Below are 25,096 nucleotides of genomic sequence, written 5' to 3'. Positions count from 1 at the left end.
TCTGTTTCTTTTAGAGGTGATGGATACTTCTCCTCTGGCAAACAGAATGAACAGTTTGTTTTTCCCCTTATAGGAAACATGTCAGAGCACAATAATCATTAAATTAAAAAATAATACCTCCTAAACATCCAACTTAAGTAAAAGAAAACAGGTTTGGTCTTTATCCAAAATAATGCCATTATTACTGGGAGTTCTTCATTACCAAATGATTGCTGTGATGCCTGGCAAACCTCTGCTGCACTAAAACTACAGTTAGTTATGAACTCAAAATATAATTTTCTCTTTCAAGTCTTTAACTTCGGCTTTCTGTTTATGAATTTTCTTTGATAGTCTAACAGTTACACTGTTATAATTCTTGATTAAGCTATCCAATTTTTCTTTGTTTAAATACTGAATTATCAGTGAATATTTTTAAGTTTCAGTGGAATTTCTAGATTACAGCAATGTTAATCTTAGGAAGATCAAACCCAGAGCTAGGGGAAAAAGCTAAACACCTCTCATTTAGACAGAAAGGGACCTGATTATCTGTTTTCCAATATTTATATTCCCTTTATTATCCACAGCTGTATTATATGCACTGTTGAACTAGTAGTCAAGTGTTAACAGTTTTATTCCTCACAGAAAAGAGCAGAGAAGAGAGCTGCTAAACCCTTTCATACTGTAAACCATTACTGCGTAGTAGCTTTCTTTTCCAATAAACTGAGGATGGTAACTTCAAAGAAGTAATAATTTGACCGTGCTATTTATCATAACATGAATATATTAGCAAAAATTCTCTGCTTACAAGTGGAAGGAAAGAGTGTGTGTAGGAAACCAATGGCCGTTTCTGATGTCTTGGTAGAGGGATTACCTCCTTCCTCCTCCACAATACTCATCAAAATTCTTAATTCCTACAGATGAAAATCTGTTTTATAAGCTATTCTTGTGTTCTTTCTACTTTGGGGTTACGTGAGGACCTACTCAGATGTCAGTGTGAAAAATAAGGTAACCTCAGGACAAGATCATTTTTCATCCCTCACAAGGAATTGACTAGGATCAGGGTACGATCCATGAAACTCCAGTGGCTAGAGAATTTTCCCCAAAAGACATCTCCATGGTGATCTTGCTGTACAGTAAGACCTTTTATTTCTTAGAATGAAGGAAACTGAAGACATGATTTAAAGTGCTTTCCAATAGTAGTATTCTCCTTGCCAGTTTGTTTATTTTTCAAATAATGAAATATTTAATTCAGGGATTGAAACTGGTACTTGCCATTGTAATGAAACACTGATGTAACATAGTACGTGAGAAACAGCAGGATCACTTTGTGTAGTTTACATCAGTTTACGGTGGTACTGATTGCGTACCTCTTAGCACTGTATTACAAAAGAATGTCGGTGAAGCATGACAGCCAGCTATCACTCCAGATACTACAGGATGTATTCATCTAACTGTTGAATGGAAAATAGGGTATTTGTTCAGGGAATCGGCATGCTTGTTTTTAATCTCTGTTACTAGAATCGGTATTGCAGCATCTCTATTTTATGTAACATTTTTCCCACCCATCACTAACTGTCTTACTTATTTGAATTTTTGGCACTTTAGGATAAATGAAAGACGAAACAGAAACATTAACAGAAAAATCAGTTTCTTTGATTTTGTTGTCAGGCTTGGTCCTCTGCAATACTACACCACTTCCCATGAACTGAGAGAACTGAAATAATGCAGCAACCCCTAAGTGGTTGCAAGGGCATCTCTGTTAGAGCACAGTCATACTCTCAGAGAGGCTCTCAAAGAGGCTAATATGATCTTGGTTAGTCTCATAAATTAAAAGTAGTGAAAACAGGTAATAATTTTAAATATAGTCTTATGACACACCTTATTCATGATTTTTGCCTAGAAATTTACTAAAGTTCAGTTGACAATTAGAGTTATTTTAGTGGAAAAGATCATAAATCTTGCTGAAAATGGAATGGAAAGGCAGGAAGAAAGCATGTTGCACAGGGGACAAAGAAAAAACAAGAATGATACAGTGCAGACAAAGGTACTGATTTTTCTGTTTAATGATTTGCATTAAACTATGTAGTAAAAACTGAGTTGCAATGTTCATTTCACTCACTCCAAATACCTATATTAATTGAGACCATTAAAAACAAGTATATGCTGGTAAAATTATACTAGCAAACTCACTTATGTTAACTGCCAACAAAAAATACATTTTTACCAGTATAATTTGTAATCAACTTTCCAAATAATAATCTATTTCAGCAAAAGTAATCCTTTTACAAGTTTAATATTAGCATAGCAGTAGGTTTTTTTCCAATGGAAAGGTAATAAAAGTCACATCTCTAATATCATTGCAATAGGAAAAGTTCCTAAAAGAGACCTAGTGATCTTTAAAAATGCTTTTTAAAGACTTAGTTTATAAAAATCCATATGCCAATAGATTACAAATTAATTTTCAGCACAGAGTGATTTTAGGCAACAGTTACTACCTTCAAGAATACAAGTTTACATTGGGAGCTTCAGCTGATTCTTCTCTAAGGTTTAGCAAATACCTTAGAGTTTGTTCTTAAATTATTCTATTCCACCAACAAAATTTAATTGTTCCGGTGCTTTATATTTCTGTCTACATGAAATCACCCATTTCAAAATACCCCTGAATTGAAAATTCTCCTAGTGGGGAAGCGTAAACACATAAAAATTACTGTCAGGATAAATTGGTCAGAATGATTTGGCACATAACCTCACTGTTTGCCATAAAAACATGTTAACTGTATATCAGCAGCACAAAGACTATCTGGTCCAAGAGAAACATAGGGATTAGTTGTAATGCTGCCTATTTGAGACAAAGAGTATTCCTTAGTGCAGTGAGGTTAAAACAGAGCTCATCAGTAGTACAAGACTATCTAAATTATTTAGTTACTATTTTGAGCCAAAAGGACGTGGTGGCAAATTATGATTTACTTTGGAGTAAATTCATTTTATAATTTTATTTCAGTGAAAGCAGAACTGGAACCATGAAAAGCTACCTAAATATGAGACCACTTTCACGTTAATTACTTTTAATCTATAGAGTCACTTTATAATTTTAATGTTAGTTGCAGAATATATATTATTTTGATTTATATTTCACAAAGAGTTGTATCATGAAATTGGCATGCATGTAAGTGGATGTATGACTTTAAATTCAACCAACATGGAAAAATTTACATGCTTAAAAGAAATACAAAAAAAAAAAAAAAGTGTTCATCTACCTTGCTGAATTAATGATTCATTTGTCTTTAATTCAATGGGAAAGAGATGCATTGCTTCAATATTGCAGATTTAGGCCACCAAATCTCATCCAAGCATACCATAAATCAAAGGGAACCTTTCTATTGCAGCCCTGATAAAATTTTTGAATATGTGGACTTTTAAGCATTTTCCAGAAAAGCTATGTATTGCTTTAAATGTTCCACATACATATATTATGTTTAGAAATTTTTTTCTTTTTTGTTTTTTGTTTTTTGTTTTTTTTTGGAAACCCTCCAGACTGACGATAGAATTCCATGGACCTACTGGATGCAAACAGTTGTATTGATTTCCAGAGGTCTTAAGTCATTCAATACAAAATACTTGGGGGAAAAATAAGTAGAGAGAGGAAGGAAATTATACAGAAGATATTAAAGTGAACTGCAAAGCTCTCATGCCATAAGAGAGTCTATTCATATTCTAGTGATGGGCAATTTGAATTAATTTGGCATACATATATGTAGGGATATAGAACAGGAATAAATACATGTAGTGTGTTGGAATATATAATGTATCATTTCTAATAAATTATATATAAACAAAACAGCTGGTATTTAATTAAAAATTTGGGCAGTTACAAAGGTGAAAACTAAAGACGCACATTCCAATAATTAAAGATCACAAGTTAAGGTGAAAAATTTTTACATAGATCCTGTGTATGTTGATGAGAAAAAGGTATAAAGATAATGTTATAAAAAGCTGCGTGTTATATGTATATAATATATATATAAAATATAATAAAAAAAAAAAGAAGCCTGATTTTTTTTTCCTGTAAATTTTCTATGGAGTATTTTGTGTTTCATATTTTAGTCAAGTAGGAAGACTTCTGTTTCAAAAGTTACAAATATTTATATTCTTCTTTTTGTTCTTATTTTAATTTAGAGGTTTAAGTTGTTTGCGCTGGAACAGAGAAATTCTTATGTTGAATGAGAAATGGTTCACTGTAAGTGAAATCACAAAATACAAAATAAAATACAATAAATAAAATACAAATCACAAAATACAGACACAGGATTGTTGTGCATATTAGCAACAGTGCTTATGGATTCATCATGTCTTACAACAAAGATATTTATAAGTGGACCTCCTGCCTCTGTCGCATGCTGTCATTGCTTTGGATTGACTGCTGTTAGATCCCTGTAATCCTGAGCCCTGGGATCTTGTCCTACATGTTTACCCCACTTGGTATGCCTGTTAGTAAGTATTTAAAATGGAAATGAACTCTAATCTTTGTATGTGTTTATAACAAAGGGTTTTAATCCCTTCAAACCTGTATTTATTTGTTTAATAAACTTTATAAAATGATGTGTTCAGTCTGATAGCTTCTATTTGCTAGTTTTGCCAGTTAACGTTGGTTACTGCCTAGTATTCTTTAACTTGATAGGATGTCATGGCAGCGATGTTATGTTCGTGAACTATTCTATCCCATTCCACCTCAAAGCTCATTGTTAGAGGCATAGAATCATAGAATGGTTTGAGTTGGAAGGAACCGTCAAGATCATCTAATTCCAGCCCCCCTGTCTCCCACTAGACCATATTGCCCAAAGCCCCGTCCAACGTGGCTTTGAACACTTCCAGGGATGGGGTATCCACAGCTTCTCTGGGCAACCTGTTCCAGTGTCTCACTGTCCTCTGAGTAAAGAATTTCTTCCTAATGCCTAATCTAAATCTACCCTCTTTTAGTTTAAAGCCATTAGCCCTCATCCTATCACTAGCCTTATCCTGATGACTAGTCTCTCCCCAGCTTTCTTGTAGGTTTTCTTGAGCCCTTTAGGTTCTGGAAGGCCGCTGTGAAGTCTTCCCGGAGCCTTCTCTTCTCTAGGATAAATAACCCCAGCTCTCTGAGCCTGTCCTTGTAGGAGAGGTGCTCCAGCCCCTTGATCATCTTTGTGGCCCTTTTATGGACTCGTTCTAATACTTCTATGTCCTTCTTACGTTGGGGGCCCAAAGGTGAACATAGTACTTCAGGTAGGGTCACAGGAGAGCAGAGTGGAGGAGAAGAATCACCTCCCTCAACCTGCTGGCCACGCTTCTTTTGATGCAGCCCAGGATACAGTTGGCTTTCTCACTGCAGGCACACATGGCCTGCTCATATTGAGCTTCTCATCAACCAACACCCCAAGTCCTCCACAGGACTGCTCTCAATCCATTCATACCAAGCCTGTGACTGCAACTCTTTCAGTGTGACCATCAAGCCAAGTCCTTATTCACCAAGTGGCCCATCCATCAAATCCATGTCTCTTCAATTTAGAGACAAGGATGTCATGCGGGACAATGTCAAATGCTTTCCACAAGTCCAAGTAGATGATGCTCTTCCCCTATCCACCAATGCTGTAACCCCATCATATGAGGCCACCACATTTATCAAGCACATTATGCCCTTAGTGAAGCCATGTTGGCTGTCACCAATCACCTCTCTAATTTTCCACATGCCTTAGAATAGTTTCCAGGAGGATCTGCTCCACGATCTTGCAAGGCACAGAGGTGAGACTGACTGGCCTGTAGTTCCCTATGTCGTCTTTTTTTTTCCTGTTTTTGAAAATGGAGGTTAAGTTTCCGCTTTTCCAGTCACTGGGGACTTCACTGGATTGCCATGACTTTTCAAACGTGTTTCCAGCAGGTTAAAAGTAATATAGTGAAACTAAAATTTAAGAACCTGTCTCTTCCGTCTTTATTTGTATCAAATGATATCTCAAATAAACCATATTAAGGAGGCTCTACCTAAGCAAATGCAGCAACAATGAGAACTTTCGTGACTCATGAAAGAGAGTGCATATGAAGACTGACTATTTTGGCTGATAAAATGCCTAAAACTTGATGGAGGAAATCCACTGCAAAATAGGATTAGATTATGTTCACCTGATCTAGATTTAATGAGTTGGACATCATTTCTTTTCTCCAGATAATGAGACGTATTCATGCAAGAGTTAAAATTCTTAGAGCGAAATTAATTTGGTTTAGTTAAACATGTTTATCATTTTAAAGTAAATGTGTCATGAAAATAGGACTATAATAAGATCTACTTTTAAAGTTTATCTAAGTGTACATGGCAATAGAATTGTATTTCCTGCCTACTTAACTGTTTAGTCTAAAAATTATTTTTTTCCAATTAATTTATTGCACTTTTGGACAATTTACTGTGTTATGAAGGTGAAACAGCTGGTAGTACTTTTAACAATTAAGGAAAACACACATAACATGATGATGCTTGAAAATGAATACGTTAAAGCTTTATTGAATGTTAGTATCCAACTGTACTAGTAATAGTGTAAGCAATAAACACAGGTAGTGCAGCCAAATGCAAAGAAGCTATTTTGTATCAAATTTTGGTTCAGTTTTGCAAATTTGGTTCAGTTATGCAAATCCTCACTCACTTTATATATATACACAATCATATTCAACACATTTTTTCCCAGACAATCAAAACACTGAAGTGCCAAAAATGAGTATCTTGTGTTTTCCTGTGCTTTTCCACAACTTTCTATACAGAAAAATAAAATAAAATTACAAGGATGATCTATTCAAAATTGAGTATTATGTAAAGCAATACATGTCTACAAAATGCTTTGGTGTCAGTGTTTCTATTCCTACAGCAACATGTATCATCATTAATCACAATAATATGAAACTTCATTGGGTTTGGACTATTGGTTTCTTGAGCAGATTTCTTCTACTAAAGTACAATTTTGCTGGTATTTAGGAAATGTTGATACCTCAAATCCTTGTATAAGTCAAGTATAACTGAAGAGATTATGATAATTAACTTTTGGACTGTATTTATTATTACATCATTATACTGTAGAGGAACTGGGCTGTACAATGTCCAAAGATTATGCATTACTTAAAAATAATTAAAAGCCATATATTTCTTCATTACAATTGTCACAGTAGTGAAAGAAAACAATCAGCTTTCCAGGAACATTTTATTTATTTAGAACCTCTAAGAATTCCCAAGGAAAATCAAACAAAATGCTTGGCATTATAGGTTCTGCAACACAATATTATATTCAATGGAAGTCATCTATTAAAAAATAAAGTATGTTCATATGTCATCTTTATAAAACATATGATGACAGCAGGCATCTTGTGTGTATATATGTATATACACATTCACCCATACATACGTACATAAAATCACACAGCAATTTTGAGCCCTCTAGTGGTAACAATCTTCTCAGTTAACAAGCCTTTCATTGAATCACAAGTATAAATTCTTAAATAACAAATGTCTAAAGTCAATAACACCATTATGTCATCATAGCAGTTCAGAATGGCTCCCCGTAGTTGATGTGGATCTGTAGATGCACTTCCAAGTGTTAATAACAACACATATCTGCAAATTAATTTATTGGGTTTAGCATGATAACATTTTGCCTTTTCTTTGTTGAAAATACAGCTTTTCTAAAAGAATAGTACTTTTGACACTTTGATGATAATTTGTAACTTAAAAAAAAAACATGACTACTGTAAAGTAAACATTAAATGTTTTTAAGCACAGCATCCTCATTCTCACTTCATATTATATACTTCCACAGGTAAGTGCTACAGGGGGAGGAGATGAAAAATCTGTTTTTCAAATTGGGAAAGCAATGTTTATCTACTTTGGTCTTACTACATCAAAATCAATGATTTTTTTTTTCTTCAGTGGCCAGAAACAGTGTTTATGTTGACCGTTTTATTTTAATTGTGACATTTCTGCATACTATGTACTAATTACCATTTTTCTAAGAGGTTTTTGGTTCATTTAACTTTAGATGTTTGTTAAAAATTTTAGAAGGACCTAAAGAAATTTAGGATTTTAATTCCTAATGACTTTATAATGTGGAGGCTTCTGAGACACTTGGGTGCTTTTAAATGATTATCATGCATATTGAATGGCACAACTTTTCATGAAAATTGTGGCTTTATTTCCTCCCATGATGCACCTATTTGTTCCCCTTTGCTAATAGTACTTGATGTACTTACATATACATTAAGTGTATTTGTTTCCCTTATGTATATTAATGTATATTTACACATACTTAATACATACTTAATACATACACATACTTAATGTATATTTAACATACAAATAACAATCTCAGATGCACAGTTAAGAAACTGTGGTATAGAGAGACTGGATCTGCAAGTGGATTTTATCATCTAATCTAATGTATAAGGAGCTTGAACTTTAAGACTTTGAACTTTGACAATCAAACTCTACATACAAGCAAAAGACTCAGCGACAGTGCCAACACATAAAGACTTAGATACTTGTTGGAAGTTCATGTAGCACTTTGTTTGTTTGTTTGTTTGTTTTTTGGGGGGGTGGTTTCTTTTTTGTTTTTTTTTCCTTTTTTTTTTCTTCTGAGCTGATTGAGTTCATTCAAGAAAGCCAAAGCCCTTCAAGGAAAAGTTAACTGGACATTCTCCAGTATATGGTCCCAGATCTAACAGATGTGATCAGATCATGCTTAACACATACGTTTAGGATTGGGCTTTTCATTTGACATAGAAGTAGGTACTACTTCTGCAGCGATAATCAATGGTCTAAGTGCTGGTCTACGTGCATGAACTTTCTTTTGCCCTCCTGATGTTTAGTGCAAAAGTGTCTCATTTCCAGTAGCAGGAACAGAGAATGCCTCTAGCCTAACTCACACTGTGATAGTTTGGGTACTAGCCTTGGACAAGAGATTCTGGTGATTTTTTCTTGATCTTACAGTTTGTTTCAATAAAATGAATTTTAATAGGAAATAAATATTTCATACTTATCAGTAAGATGGAAGAAAAACCTTTCCTACATACTGGATAAGTGCTGTAATTACTACTGGAATTCGAATGGAAGCATCACCACCATAACAAACTTTCTAAAATAAAGATTTCTTTATAACAAGGGACAACGCAATTGACTCTCTACCAAGGGTCCAGAACTGTAAAACACTTCAAAACAGAAGCCTCTTCTGAAAATAGGAAAGAAAAACCTGAATCTTGGGCAGATTGGATTTTAGATAACTTTTCAGCATTTCTGTAGATTACTTTTAGTAGCTGCTGACTGGCATTCATCTTGAAGATGTCCCAGTGAATTGCACAGTGAGTACAAAAAGCTTCTTTGGGTCTATGAATTGTACTGGAGAAGCCTGACCTTCACTGGAACTAATCATCACAGTGCCCGAGTTCCTCTGCAGACCTACAACAATGAAACAGGAATCTGAGTCAATGAAATAGCATGGTATTGCCTCTAAGTGTTATGTGCCCCAGATGACCTCTCCATCATTACCCTGATTGTGTTTAAAGCTTGGTTTGGCAGTTACCAAAAATCTAACTCCAGAAAGAGCATTCTACCATGTGGCATTTCTGTCACCCATGAAATAATTACAATTCTTACTCTGGGGGGAACTTTACAGGTCTTGCAGCTACATCTTTCTAGATTTGTGCCTCTGCCCTTTTCTGACAGTATAATTATTATAAATTACATTGTATAAAATTATATTGCATAAATCATATAATAATATACATTATTATTATTGTTGTTGTTGTTTTGTTGTTGTTGCTGTTGTTGTTGTTGCTGTTATATATATGATATTACCTATACACATGGAGAAACCATTCTGGTATATTACTGCTATTTTGAGGAAACCCTGGGATAATTGGAAATGTTGATTCCTGATCAGCAGAAATGCTATGTCTTGTCCAGGATGGGTTTGCTGGGCACTAGAGATCACATTTGCTTTAATTTTCCTCCTGGACTCAGTTTAAAGATCACATTTGGATGGTCATCCATGCCTTAGACCTTATGAATCCTGCAGATTATCTGTTTCTTCAAACATTAACACTTTAATCAACCTTGTCCCTGCAGGCACAAGGGAGTATAGCTATTCAGAGTGGTAAATTTTCTAAGCACTTTTAACTTGGCAGTCTCACTGGAAGGATGTTAACTACGGTATTTTTTCCCTCTGTCCTTGGTCCTAAAACCAGAGAACTTGTTGCCTCCCAGGAACAGCAACAGGTTAATTGTCCAGGGTTTTTAGTAGGGATGAATATCAGTGTTTCTGGATTTACTTAGTTAAAAATATAGTACAGTAATTTATAATTGGTTATGTGCCAAGAGTTTAGGACAGGAAAAATATGTAAATCATAAGCAATTAATTATCATTTTTAATAATACAGCAACAAATTTGCTTCCGGTGTATTAGAGCAATTTACATAAATTGTTATTAAATTTATTTATTTTTAATATCTATCAAAACTCCATACATACATAATACACAAATGAACAGCTAAAAAGAATATTAGTATTGGATATGTGTAAAATTTGTATGGGTTGTTTAGCTTCCAACAAGATTATCAGGGTAAAACACATAGGAAGGAACATAAGTTTCATGGGTGATAATAGTCCACCTTAGCCAGATAGTTAGGCATAAGGTTGGAAGCTAGTTCCAGCATGCAAGAATATGATTATTGCAAAACCTTGAGTAGGATTACTCCCTGTAGAAGAGAACACTGTTAACTTCATAAGAGTGAAAAAAATCATTTGGAGAATAACACTGAACATTCCTATGTGACTTGGAATTTTAAGGATTGAATAAATTTTACATTAAGACACTGCACTTCTCTTTCTTAGAAAGCCATTTCCTAGTAAAAATAAAACAGTCAGAAAGCTATGCTTCCAGTGCTATGTTTGGGATTAAATTAATACTTCACAAAGTCAATTATTGCTTAGTTATGAATTGTTTATAACAGGAGTATATGATGTCTAGATAAAAGCATTTATAAACAAAACAATCGTCATTTTCTCCAAGAAGGTATATTGACTCCTTTAGCATGGATAGAATATACTGATAATGAGGTTTTATGGGGTTTTTAAACTACCAGGAGTTCTTGCTTCAAAAGGATTATTGAATGGCAGCCTGATGAAAGAGGAAATTAAATTTATAGAGTGCGAGTGAGAAGTCATGAAATGAAACTACTTTCAGACTGCCGTCTCTTTTGCAGCTGACATCACTGTCATTGTCCCTGCATCTTGCAAGTATAGCATGCATCAAGTCTGCAATAGAGCAAAATATCATTCATTGGTGTGTCATGGGGACAAGAATCTCCCTGTGTGAACAATCACACTTCATGGACGACCTGAAATAAAAACATTTGAACTTCTTAAATAGCTGGCTCAAAAAAATGCTACTAAATAATCATGGTTGAGAGTACAAGCTAGAAAAAGAAAGACACAGGGTTACAAAAATTAAGTTTTTGCCTTCTGTCTTGTACCACATACCTTATCAAGTTTTGGTCGCATGTTTAAAAGGCATATTCTGGGCAGCAGCGAAAAACAGCTTTCCACACAAGGTTGAATGATGAAGTTTATGAAGGTCGGTCTGTTAAACTTCCTGTGGCCCAATTACTTAGATAACAGATGTCTGGGTAGATCATTAGCCATATTTATCTTCTTCTCCCTTTATATGAAAATAAATACAGAGGCCCGAACAGAATTGGGCAGTGGACTGCCTCTGCTGTCTAATGCCATAATCGATGACCAGTAAGGCTGAGATTGTTCTGTCACTCCATCAACTCAAAACACAGATTTTAGGATAAGAGTTACACAGTTCAAGAATTGCCATTGGCAACCTGAGTTTCATAGACCCTGACCAGGCAATGATGAGGATAACCTCAGTGAGTTAGAACAAAGGCCAGAATTTGGACTTGAGTGCCTTAGGACTGAAGCTGCCTTAATGCTGTCAGCCTCTTTTGATCTCAGAACTGCTTATGTGAAAGAGTCCTAAAGCACATATACTGGAGGGCAAGGTAACAGCAGGAACATCAATTTTTATGAGATGGAACACAAATTCCATAGCACCTCTACTCTTAAATGGGGTCAAGATTTGGTCTGAAGGAGGACTTCAACTGGATGCATTTCAAAGAGATTAATGATACACTTTTTTCTGTAAAAACTTATACGATACCATAAAGAATAATAAATAATGTAAATAATCTCATTTCATGATCCAATACAATCACTGTCTAAGGAGAGGACTCCATGGATATTGCCTTATTATAAACGAGCTGCACTTTCCTGAATACACTTGTTCTTCATTATTAGCAGCTGGAAATAGTTTTGATGGACTGCTGTTCAGTTTTGCTATTTCAATTCCTACATAAGTCACTGAGACCATCTAAGTTCCAAAACGAAAGAGAAGAAAAGGTTCCTAGGTAAAAAGCTGTTTCTGCATCACCACTGAGTTCCGGTGTCACATCTATATGTTTCTTTCCTTGACATTTGATAACTGAGTTGTCAGACATTTTTTAAGGCATCTTTTTGTAGTTTACTTATAGATGTCCAAAAGTAATCCTTCCACAAAAGAGGGGAAGCTGATTAAAATATACTTAAAAACCTTATCACTAAAAGCAGTGGGGTAGATTGAGAACTGGCTGGGTGGCAGAGCTCAGAGGGTTGTGCTCAACAGTGCCTTCTAGCTGGAGGCCTGTGGCTAGCGGTGTCCCCCAGGGGTCAGTACTGGGTCCAGTGCTATTCAGCTTATTCATCAATGACCTGGATGAAGGGACAGAGTGCACCCTCAGCAAGTTTGTGGACAATACAAAGCTTGGTGGAGTGGCTGACGTGCCAGAGGTCTGTGCGACCATTCAGAGGGACCTGGACAGGCTGGAGAGTCGGGCAGAGAGGAACCTCATGAGGTTCAACAAGGGCAAGTGCAGGGCCCTGCACCTGGGGAGGAACAACCCCAGGCACCAGTACAGGTTGGGGGCTGACCTGCTGGAGAGCAGCTCTGCGGAGAGGGACCTGGGGGTCATGGTGGACAAAAGTTAACCGTGAGCCAGCAGTGTGCCCTTGTGGACAAGAAGGCCAATGGGATCTTAGCCTGCATCAGGTGGAGTGTGGACAGCAGGTCAAGGGAAGTGATCCTCCCCCTCTACTCAGCTCTGGTGATGCCACACCTGGAATATTGTGTGGAGTTCTGGGCTCCCCAGTACAAGAGGGACGTAGAACTTCTAGAGAGAGTCCAGCGTAGAGCCACAAATATGATCGAGGGATCAGAGTATCTGTCAGGCTGGAGAGTTGTGCAGAGAGGAACCTCATGAGGTTCAACAAGGGCAAGTGCAGGGCCCTGCACCTGGGGAGGAACAACCCCAGGCACCAGTACAGGTTGGGGGCTGACCTGCTGGAGAGCAGCTCTGCGGAGAGGAACCTGGGGGTCATGAGTATATATATATATATATATATGAGTATATATATATATATATATATATATATGAGTATATATATATATATACCAGAGTATCTGTCTTATGAGGAAAGACTAAGTGAGTAGGGCCTGTTTAGCCTAGAGAAGAGGAGATGAGAGGGGATCTTATCGACCTCTACAAATACCTGAGGGGACAATGTAAAGAGGATGGGGCCAAACTCTTCTCAGTGGTGGCCAGTGATAGGACAAGGGGTAATGGGTATAAATTGAACCACAGGAGGTTTCATTGTCATATGAGGAAGAAGTTCTATACCATTTGGATGACTGGAAAAGGCTGCCCAGAGAGCTTGCTTTTTTTTTCAAGTCACTTTTTACATACAATTTATGCATAACCTTTTGCTCATTCATCCCCTTCAGGGATCCAGCAACCAGACTCAGAAGACAGTAAAATACTGGAAAGAGGTTAGAACTGGAACAAGAAACAGTTTCCAAGAGATGCTGGTAAAAAATCAACCTTGCTGATCGATCATTTCCCATAGCAACTGTACTTTAATATCTGTCAAAAGAACCATTTCTAATCCTTCTAGCTCATACCTGTGAATTTCGTCAACTGTAGTGTTTGAATCAAAACAAACAAACAAATTAACTAAAAAACCTTCACAACATGTAGTAAGTGAATTAATTCCAAGTGTAATACATCAACATAAGGACTTTTGATCATCATGACAATACTCCAGTAAAAACCAAAACCAAAGAGAAAAAGACCTCAAAAAGACCTCAGAAAAAAAAAAAAAAAAAAAAAAAAAAAAAAACGGTAAGTAGTAATTATAATTGTAGTCTAGTTCATTACCAGCAAAGTTCCAAGGTAACATATCCATTCTTGTACCTGAAATGAATGTCAGACTAGCTAATTTGTTACTTTGTGTTATATCCTTCTCTGGATAATGAGACAACATTTGCAAATCTGACTGTTTTCCAGTTTTCCAAGATAAGTTAAAAATTGGCAATGAATCACTGGTTCCTTTGAGACTCCTAAGCATAGATTACTTAGCTAGTTCATTTGAAACATTCTCTAATGGGAATAAATGTTGCCTTATCAGTGCTTTATTTCAGATAGAAAATGTTTCCATCAACATTTGAATGGTTTGGCCCTAAACCAGCCATTATCTCAGCTTCCCTCACTCTGAATGAACTTACAACCTTTCTGAGAAAGATACACCACAGTGTACAACTCTCATTTTTCCTAATAGATAATTCTGCAAAAATAGCTCAGATGAAATAAAGCATCCACCAAGTTCTGTATGTGCTTTCCTTCTTAAACATAGCTCACTTCTTCTGCTCTGTCTTCAATAGAACTTTCCATCTGCACTTCATCAGAGGTCAGAATCCCTATTCTAAAAGAAAATGTTACATTAATTATTGTTTATCCAGTTTTGTCTCAGATAATGCAGAAATATACAATGAAAAATAATATTCTATGTTCTCTGTTTTAATGCTGAAGACTTGTTATAAACTGTGATTTGATTAGACAAATAAATGACTTTGTTTATATGTTCAGGATAGTCTACTTCAGAATGAAAGGGTGGGGAAATGGAGTAGGAGAGAAACTACTTTATTCTTTGGAAGTGTTGTCCAGGGAGTTAAAACTGGAAGTAATATCTAATATTTTAGAGCTGTACTTTGGCAGGAAGACATCTTTAGCGTGTGATATTTCAAAATCTTGAAAACATTTATTGGTGATATTAAATATTTTAGAGACTCCCTGTGTTGACAGTGTTTTGTTGATACTTTTCTATGTGGTTGGACATTCTTGTTGGCATCTGTAAATTCCAGAAGTATTTCTGCTGTCAACAGCAGAATTGCAATAGTAATGCCTCGAGGCTGCATTTTTTTTTTTTTTTTTCTAAAATAGACTCAAAAGCAGCAGACCACTTTCAGGCAACCAGACTGATTTTTCCAGAAGATGCCCAGTTTCCTAAATGGTGTTTTATAATCTTTACAAATATTTCTGGTTACTCTTCCAGAAATGTGATACAGATTTGAACTTGAATCAAGCCAGCTCCTCTGGCTATAATCAATGATTCTCCAAGAATTATCCAACTAAACAGGAATTTATAAATCAAAGCTAAGAATTCTGGTGACTAAGTCTGGGAACTTGGAGGAGAAATGTGGTCATATGGGGTAAGAAGTGTGAGACTGAATAACAAGAAAAAAAAGAGTAATGGCGTAAGAGTGCTATGTGTTTGGGAAGTGAAAGATGAGAAGATGAGATTGGTTAGCAAAAGGACTGGTGTCAGCTGACCTGCCAAATTCTGAAATCAGCAGAGACTCAATTAGTTGAACAAGGAAGTGGGGCAGGAAAGAGTAGGATGAGAAAATGTAATGTAAGACAAGCTGAAATGGGGAAACCTTGGGAGGCTTTACAAAAGCAATGGATTAAGGAGAGAGGACTATGAAGACCAGAACAAGGACAAAAGAAACTGAGTTGGAAGAAAAAATTCAGTCAACAGATATTAAAAAAAAAAAAAAATAGTAGTTACAGTGTTGTTTAAAATCACAAAGTTTGGGTTTGTTTGCATCTTCATTGTTTCTAGTTTCATGCAAAAAAAAAAAACAATTACTTTTAAAATAAATATATGAAAAGGATATTAGAGTTGTGAGCTCAAGCATCCAGATTAATCTTTATGATGGTTGTTACCTATGAAGGCTATCTTGAGTTTCCATTCCCTGCTCCCCCAACAGGAAAGATTGTTATGCAGCCTTTTACTTGACAATACTGTTCTGCTTTTTTCACAGACAATAACTTAGCCAGCGGTTTAGGATATTGTGCACATGGATTGATCAAAACCTTAAGAACCTTAAGATACATATAATAACTTATCTAATTAAAATTTTGTTTTTCCAGGCCTAGAAAAATTGACAGAAATATAAAATAATATACTTAGTGCTTCTATATTATCAAATCTAAACACATTTTCTTAATTATTTACACCTAGATTAAAAGATTAAATTAAGATAAAGTAAAGTGAAGTTATTAGAGAATTGTAAATGTAGCTAGGACTCCTGAAGACTCTGAATGAGACTCTAAATGATACTAATGCCTACTAAAATTTTTCACATTTCCTACTTAAGGAGATTTTTTTCTATTCCCAATATAGTTATTTTACATAAGAACATTTTAAACTATTTTGAAAGCATGAATGTTTTAAGGCTCTTTATGTCTTCATACAGATTTACTGTGATTTTGCTGATGCATTAAATACATTTAAGTAACTTTATTATGATAAAAAGTAAAGAGCTTGACTCAAGTCAAAGCTAGTTCAAAACATCCTCATATGATTAAAAGAGAAAAAAATTAAGGTAGTTGAAACAATTACTTCACCTCTCTGCAATGGAATGAAATAATACATCACTGTTCTGAAGTTAGTATTCTGAAGGTCTAATAATATATCAGATGCACTAAGTATAATTTTAATATTAATTTTTATGACTCAGTTCTTTTCCAAAAAGGTCAATTTTAAGTTAATTTCAAAACTAGCTAAAAAGTCTAGTTATGGGCCTGGGTGGTTTACCTAATTCAGCTTTAAAGGTCTGCATTTAAATATGATTTGTCTCATACGTAAAATAGTCTTTAGTTTTGTTCTGTGTCTTTGGGAAGATCTGCCTATGCACAAAGTTAGACAGAAAAAAATAAAAACATTAAATTGTACGTATAGAAGTGGAACTCAGTGAAGAAATAATAAGTATATCCACATGATACCTTGTCTCAGATATGTAGAAAGAAATACTTAATGCAAGAAGTGAGGTTTAATTAGCTGTAACTTTTAGCAATTTAAGTCCTCTGGGAATTGCCCTAATGTAACTCAGACCATGAGAGTAATCATTACTTATACTTCCACATACTGGACAGCTGCTGCCAGTATTTACCACTTCGCAGTTGGTCCAGCCAATTTCTAGGACCTCACATATAAGAAAGGCTACTAAAAGCCTTAACCCTGTTTTCCTCTTCTTTACAAATGGCCTTTCTTTTCTCTATTCAAACTGCCAAGACATGACAATGTATGCAGCGCCCTAACCCACTCCACTAAGCTGTGGCTGTGCAGATGGTAAAAATACTTACTATATGCATTCTGGCAGCATCAGAAATACTCTACTGCACTTGTAAAAAAAAAAAAAAAAAACAATAGTAATAGTAATGGTAATTAGTAATTTGTAATTAGTATAGCAATTAATAGTAATAGCAATAATAATTCTCCAGTAGCCACAGCAGAAAGAAAGGGCTCAGTCTGATGGGAAGTCGTTATGCAGCCTTTTCCTTATGTTCAGGGGATGAAAAAATAATCACTAAAGACCAGAAAATAAATATGTGATATTTGAACACTTAATCCTTGTCAGTTTTGCTAAATGTTCTATTCTTATTCCTTGAGTAGGCAGAATCATGGCTGTCCAGTGCTTAGATAAGCCTATATATTGATATGCACGTGATGGCCATATTATTCATAAGGTCTCTTTCTATCTCTGGCTCTGATGGTACAAGAGCTTCTATGCAACATCCATAAAAAAGTACATAAGAGAAGTTCTGTTAAGTTTCAAAGAATAAAAAAATAATAATAAAAAAAAAAACACCAAATCAAAACTGTCTTGTTTTCTAGTTCTCGTTAAAATGTATTAACCACTAGAATACATTACATAAAGTTTGACAAATTGTTCTAATAAATTTATTAGCCAAATTCTGAGATGGAAGTTAGCAATTGTTACATGCAACCTGAGTTTAGAAACTCAGATGCAGGAGTGTTCCGAAAAATACAATTCCTTAAACTCTAGTGTTTTAAAACTACAGTGAATCCTCTAAAATGGAATAAAGCAAAATAGATTCTGAAAAGTCTAAAAATTATACAAAAATGGATTTACAAACTTCTCTGTTAGGGGAGAACATAAGTACTGCAGTGGATTTACCTGCTACCTTCCAGAAAGTGGGATCGGACTGTAAGTATCTATCAAGAGCACAGAGTGTGTTATTTCAAAGCCTTCAGTGGGTAAATCTCATAGTATTTTTCTTTATCGCTGTGGAGAATGGGTCTTTTTCTCCCTCCCAGGAGGTATTTTTCTCTCCTGTTCTATTAAAACAACTAAAACTTGAAGAATCTGTGAACGAGGAAAAAGAAATAGAAGCTAAGAAAAGTAAAAAGTTTGAAGGCGACTGAAAATTGACAAATAAGTGTCAGAGCAGAGAACGATGGCAGTTTGCCAACCAGCTGCGAAAACTAATTCAGCTTTAGATAAAGAGATTTTAAAGGGGAAAAGGACAAGCAAACTTCAGAAAAAGGAAGAATAAAGGAGCAAAGAATAAATCCTTAGAGCTGTGTTAAAGAAGAAACATAGGCAGTGCTTTGTTGTTTTAACTGCAGAACTGCAAGAGGGGCTTTTCACTGAGACTTTGAATAGCACCAAAGAAATTGCCAGAATAAAGTGGAAGCACTAAAGGTTTCCTTAATGCAGTAGCTTATAGACCAGCCCTCAAAAAGGGATTTAAAGATTAGCTTTTCTAGATAAATAGAAAGTTTTAATGGTAATAAGTGTTTTTTCACCAATCTACATATGGACACAAAAATCCCAGTATACAAATTCATAGCAAGAAGTGGCTGAGATTGTTGGAGAAACATCTGATAAATTTAATGAAATCATCAAAAATTTCAGTGGAAGAAACCTTTTCCTAAAAAAATAAAATTATTTTTGTGAGCCAGGATGTAATCCTCAAGAATATAATCTTTTTTATTTTTTTTCCCCTGGGTACATTATAGGTACATCGTTTTTGTTATTTCATGGTTAGAGAGCATGTAAAAGAATGAAGTGATGAGTGCTGTCTGGTCACAACAGTAGACCGAAATAGCAAGCTGGTATATAAAATAACATGAAGGAAGACGGTCACAGGTTTCTCCTCTCATCTGTCACTAGGCCTTTTCATCAGGCTGTGAATAGTAAGTCGGCATGACGTAATGCTGCTGGTTATTATGCAGAGATCTAATGACTGCATCTATTCCGACCAATTACAGCATTCTCACAAGTGCCCTTAAGACAAAATCTCCTGACAATTCAGGCTATACAGAGCTTAGTGGTATGCTCTGGGTGCCCTGAAAATACCACCTCTGAACAGACAGAAGGATTCCCCGTGAGTGCCAGACTCAGAGAGTGCCCTCACACGTGCCCTCTCTGTGAACCACATCCTTTCACCTCCATTATGCATGCTTTCACTCTGCTGCATGAAATTCCCAGAGCAGCATAGCATGACAGTCCAGCTTTCACATCGTACCTCAAAGCACCACCCTGAATCCGAGATAGATTTACAGCACAGGCAGGATGCACAGCTCTCTCACATTACAGCATGAGCCTTAGGTATGTGAAAAATCTGACATTAAGAAGACAAAAACAATTGTGGCTTGCATCAGACAAAAAGCTTTGAAAAGTATAACTACCATAAAACTCAGGGAGAGTTCACTTAATATATTATAACACTTCTTACATATTCTTTCAGAGACGAAATTATGAATAGGAAGTATCACCCTCAAATTGCATTTTGCAATTTATGGCAAAAACTAGGAATGATATTTTATTTTACTATGGAGTTGCAACTCAGAATTTCAAGAGATCATTCAAATAGAAAAAAATACTTCAGCATATAAGTTCTATTTTCATTATGAGCTGTAATATTGTTATCAGCGCGGGTTAGTAAACAGTGAAATAAGGAAACAACATGGAGACCCCTTGTTTGCACTTAGTCACAAACAGACTATAGAATACGGCATCATTAGTTGACATTTCAATTGTGAAAGTTTCTCATTTCCTGAATGCTTAGGCAAATAAGGGATTTAATATATATATCTGTATACATATATATGCACATATATATTAAGGCTACATCTTCCAGCAGCCAGTTGTTTCAGATTGACAATAAAATTCCTAATGGTGGTTGGTTGTTCTTCTTTTGTGAAGTTTCTTTGGCAGTTTTTATCAGCTTAATAATTGTTCTGCTTTGTTCAATACCAGTGCTGATGCCTATACTTTCAGTAAGGTATAACAAACAAGGATGTTGTCTTTCTGTTTTCCATGCCCTATAAAACCCTTAACTTTGTCACCATCTTTGTTTTTTACTGTCTTGCCCCATTAATTTATCACCATCTGTCTCTTTCTGTTAATGATTAATATCAGATACATTTAAATCATTTTTATGGATTGGAGGTGTTTTAATTCACTGCTTGCTTTTATATAACTATTTCTTAATTTGGATATGTATTTCTTATGGTATGTATGCTCTCTGAATATATCCCAATGGCATGAGTGAGCAATACCTAATGATATTTTTTTTTCTTATGATACTTGTGCGAGAACAAACTGTAAGGGAAAGAAATTTGGTAAAAAGGATATCGCTTTTAATTCATATCTTCCTTACAACATGGAGTTTTCTTTCAAAGTTGTTTTTTTTTTCTTTTTTTGGGGGGAGGGATATACTTTGACATATGAAAAAATTAGAAAACAAACAATTTGAGACAACATCTGGGCTGGAAAACTGATCTCGGTGGTTTCAAATGACATTCTGTCCTTCACTATCAATGGGTCCATCAGAATGTCTTCCAAACTGCTATTTGTCATCTGTGATGGGAAATGCCAATTCCTTGGGGTAAAGACAATATGTATATATTATTGAGGGCACTGATAGTCCTTGATAACAGATTTTTTATTTTTTTATTGTTTTTTACAATCATATTCTCTAGTTTTTAAATGCTATTTCTTACTTGAAATTTATATGGTAAAGATTTTGCTAACAACTAAGTGAGAATTTGTGGGTCATGAAAAAATAACTGGCAGGAGTCCATTACGGTTTTCTATTCTGCCTTTAATGGTAGTTGCTGATAGGGACCAAGAAATTCTGTCACTCCTATTATAATAAAGATTTCTGATGTATGCTTAGTCAGAAAAATACCTTCCCTGATATTAAGGAAGTTAATGATATGAACTCAAGAACTGTTTGCGGACTTGAGACATTAGTCTGGCAATGGCTGAACTGACAGTTCTTGAACCATAGGAAGACGGACTGCTGAAGACATGCACACCCTTGTATGGGTCAAATTCAAATTGTGTTGCATGGGTTCCAGGATACCAGCTGTGTTACCTGCAAGCCTATTATCTCCCAAATGCATAAAAACATATGTATGGACTATACGTCAGAGATTATAAATTCATTTTTAATATGGATCTCCATGTTACTTCATGATTCATTACTGTACTGCTTCTGGAGTGTTGGTTGAAAAAGAGCACGTAGTATTGCTATACTAGTGAACTCTTATTGTTGATAAAATCAGGCAATGTTAAGAGAGAGAGGGTTTTCTGGTTTTATTTGTAAGACCATAAAACTGAAATGTTAATTTTGCCTTTAATAATATCTAATTAGTAGCAGTTCCTATACAAAAATTTTCTTTGTTTTTATTGGCTTGAGTTAAGCTGCCTTTTTTATAAAATGTTCTATGAAATGGCTCTTTTTTATCATTTCTTTTAAACTTCATTATCTTTTTGATGACACTAATTTTCATGTCTACTTTTAACCTCAATTTAGCTAACTTTTTCACTTTGATTTTTCTCTACAGCAGTGCTTGCTTGTATTCATTTATTTTGATAACTTTCAAAGGAAACAATTTTTCACAGGGACAACCTAGTTGGTCTACCTTGATTTCAGTAAGACTTTTGACACCGTTTCCCACAACATTCTCCTCAAGAAACTGGCTGCTCATGGCTTGGACTGGCGTACGCTTCGTTGGGTTAAAAACTGGCTAGATAGCCGGGCCCAAAGAGTTGTGGTGAATGGAGTCAAATCCAGTTGGAGGCCAGTGTTGTGGTTTAGCCCGGCTGGCAGTCAAACACCACACAGCCGTTCGCTCACCCTCCCCCCTCCCTCTCCAGGATGGGGGAGAGAAACGGGAAAGTGGAGCCTGTGAGTTGAGATAAAGACAGTTTATTAAGACAGGGAAAAGAATAACAACAATAATAATAATAATAATAGTATTAATAGTAATAATGTGTACGAAATAAGTGATGCACAATGCAATTGCTCACCACCCGTTGACCGATGCCCAGCCTATCCCCGAGCAGCTGGCCCCCCCCTCCACCCCGGCTAGCCACCCCTATATATTGTTCAGCATGACGTCAGATGGTATGGAATACCCCTTTGGCCAGTTTGGGTCATCTGTCCTGGGTCTGTCCCCTCCCAGCTCCTGCTGCATCCCTAGCCTGCTCGCTAGCGGGACAGAGAGAGGCTGAAAAGTCCTTGGCTTGGTGTAAGCACTGCTCTACAACAATTAAAACATCAGCATGTTATCAGCGCTCTTCTCATTCTAATCCAAAACATAGCACCCTGCCAGCTACTAGGAGGAAAATTAACTCTGTCCTAACTGAAACCAGGACAGCCAGTCACTAGTGGCGTCCCCCAGGGCTCAGTACTGGGGCTGGTCCTCTTTAATATCTTTATCGATGATCTGGATGAGGGGATTGAGTGCACCCTCAGTAAGTTTGCAGATGACACCAAGTTAGGTGCGTGTGTCGATCTGCTCCAGGGCAGGAAGGCTCTGCAGGAGGATCTGGATAGGCTGGACCGATGGGTTGAGGTCAACTGTATGAAGTTCAACAAGGCCAAGTGTCAGGTCCTGCACCTGGGGCGCAACAACCCCAGGCAGCGCTACAGGCTGGGAGATGAGTGGCTGGAAAGCTGCCTGGCAGAGAAGGACCTGGGAGTACTGGTTGATAGTCGGCTGAATATGAGCCAGCAGTGTAGTCAGGTGGCCAAGAAGGCCAACAGCATCCTGGCTTGTATAAGAAGCAGTGTGGCCAGCAGGTCTAGGGAAGTGATTGTCCCCCTGTACTCGGCTCTGGTAAGGCTGCACCTCACTACAAGAAGGACATGGAGGTGCTCGAGAGAGTCCAGAGAAGGGTGACGAAGCTGGTGAGGGGTCTGGAGAACAAGTCTTATGAGGAGTGGCTGAGGGAGCTGGGATTGTTCAGCCTGGAGAAGAGGAGGCTCAGGGGCGACCTTATCACTCTCTACAGGTACATTAAAGGAGGCTGTAGCGAGGTGGGGATTGGTCTATTCTCCCACGTGCCTGGTGACAGGACGAGGGGGAATGGGCTAAAGTTGCACCAGGGGAGGTTTAGGCTGGATATTAGGAAGAACTTCTTTACTGAAAGGGTTGTTAGGCATTGGAATGGGCTGCCCCGGGAAGTGGTTGAGGAGGTCTTTAAAAGATGTTTAGATGTAGTCCTTAGTGATATGGTTTAGTGGAGGACTTGTTAGTGTTAGGTCAGAGGTTGGACTAGGTGATCTTGGAGGTCTCTTCCAACCTAGATGATTCTATGATTCTGTGATTCTGTGTTTGCTCTTTTAAACGCTGGCCCTCTCCAGCACTCACTAAAAATGTCCCTCTGGGATGCAGCTAAAAGTTTTGGAAGTGCACTTATTAGCAAGAAACTGAAATAGAAATAGCCTGCAGCCATATCAAGCATATATGTTTTCATAATCTTTGCAGTCTACAGTAGACAGTGGTCCTCTCTACACCTCAAAGACAGATCTCAGGCATTGTAAAGACTGGCTTTACCTTTGGAAGTACATTTTTTCCTCTTGCTGAAAAATACAGATGGGAGTTCAAGTAGTGTGTAAGATGAGCATCTTGATGAGACTCATTTGTAAGATTTTTACCTCCCTGTAAATCAGTTTGGTAAGCTTTTGCAATATTTTACAGTAGTCTTTTTCTGAGTTTATATTCATGACCTGATGTCTCTCAAAATTGAAGGAGAGCATTATTGTGCCCTTTTTTGGATACTTGATGCCTAGCATTAGGGCTTAAAGTTTCTGTATGATAGAGAAACTTTCAAATAATCTCCCCTCAGAATATCTTTCCCCTAGCATATTTAAGCTTTGAAAACTTTGAAAAGAAACAGAGGGCGAGGGTCTTACAGCTATCATGTTATAGACCAAACAAAAGGTACCAGAGGCACATGAATTATGCAAGTTCATCAGAAGTGCAGAACTGGAAAATGCCTCCTATGAAAAAGCTGTTAAAAAATTACTTACTGTGAGCATAGTAAGACTGCATTTACTGGCTTTCCGTAATAGTATTACAGATGAGAAACAAGGCTATTATATTTTTGAACAAATAATATTCATCTTTCTTTTTTACATGACTGTTTTTAAACTAATGGAAAACCCAATTCCTCTTCAGTTAGTTTAAGGGACTAAATCAAGTGTAAATATCACCAATAAAATCACTACTTGCATTAAGTCTAATCCATTCCAGTGTAGCACTGCAGTACTTAAACTTTTTTTTTTTTCCCTAGCTTCTATCATTATTTGCAAATCACAAAGTGAGGAGAGCTGCAGACAAAACAGCTGTAAGAACAAAGAATTTATTTTTGTTTATAGCTATGAACAGCTGTTTTTGGTAACATAGCTTACCTGCTCCGGAGGCTTCAGCTATTAAACATTCCTTTACTTTTCACCTCAGTCTTTCTTGCTGCTTTTTTCTTTTCTTTTATGCTTCATAGATGGTAGAGCTCTGCCAGTGTTCTGCCAATGCAGCAGTGTGCAATGTCCTAGCATAAAAATATGTAAT

At 36.4% G+C, this 25,096-nt stretch overlaps 1 protein-coding gene across 1 annotated transcript in view; it reads right to left on the bottom strand.

Moving 5' to 3' along the window:
• NOVA1 (NOVA alternative splicing regulator 1) overlaps positions 1–25,096 on the bottom strand; it is a 193,314-nt gene that overhangs the window by 155,199 nt on the left and 13,019 nt on the right. The window contains exon 2 of the mRNA XM_035552167.2: positions 24,940–25,076. The gene's annotated coding sequence lies outside the window, so the exon portion shown is untranslated. The remainder of the gene's footprint in view (positions 1–24,939; positions 25,077–25,096) is intronic.

This window comes from Cygnus atratus, chromosome 5 (genome assembly GCF_013377495.2).
Source record: "Cygnus atratus isolate AKBS03 ecotype Queensland, Australia chromosome 5, CAtr_DNAZoo_HiC_assembly, whole genome shotgun sequence".
In the NCBI taxonomy this organism is placed as follows: Eukaryota; Metazoa; Chordata; class Aves; order Anseriformes; family Anatidae; genus Cygnus; species Cygnus atratus.
This window is presented reverse-complemented; position numbering and strand designations above follow the sequence as displayed.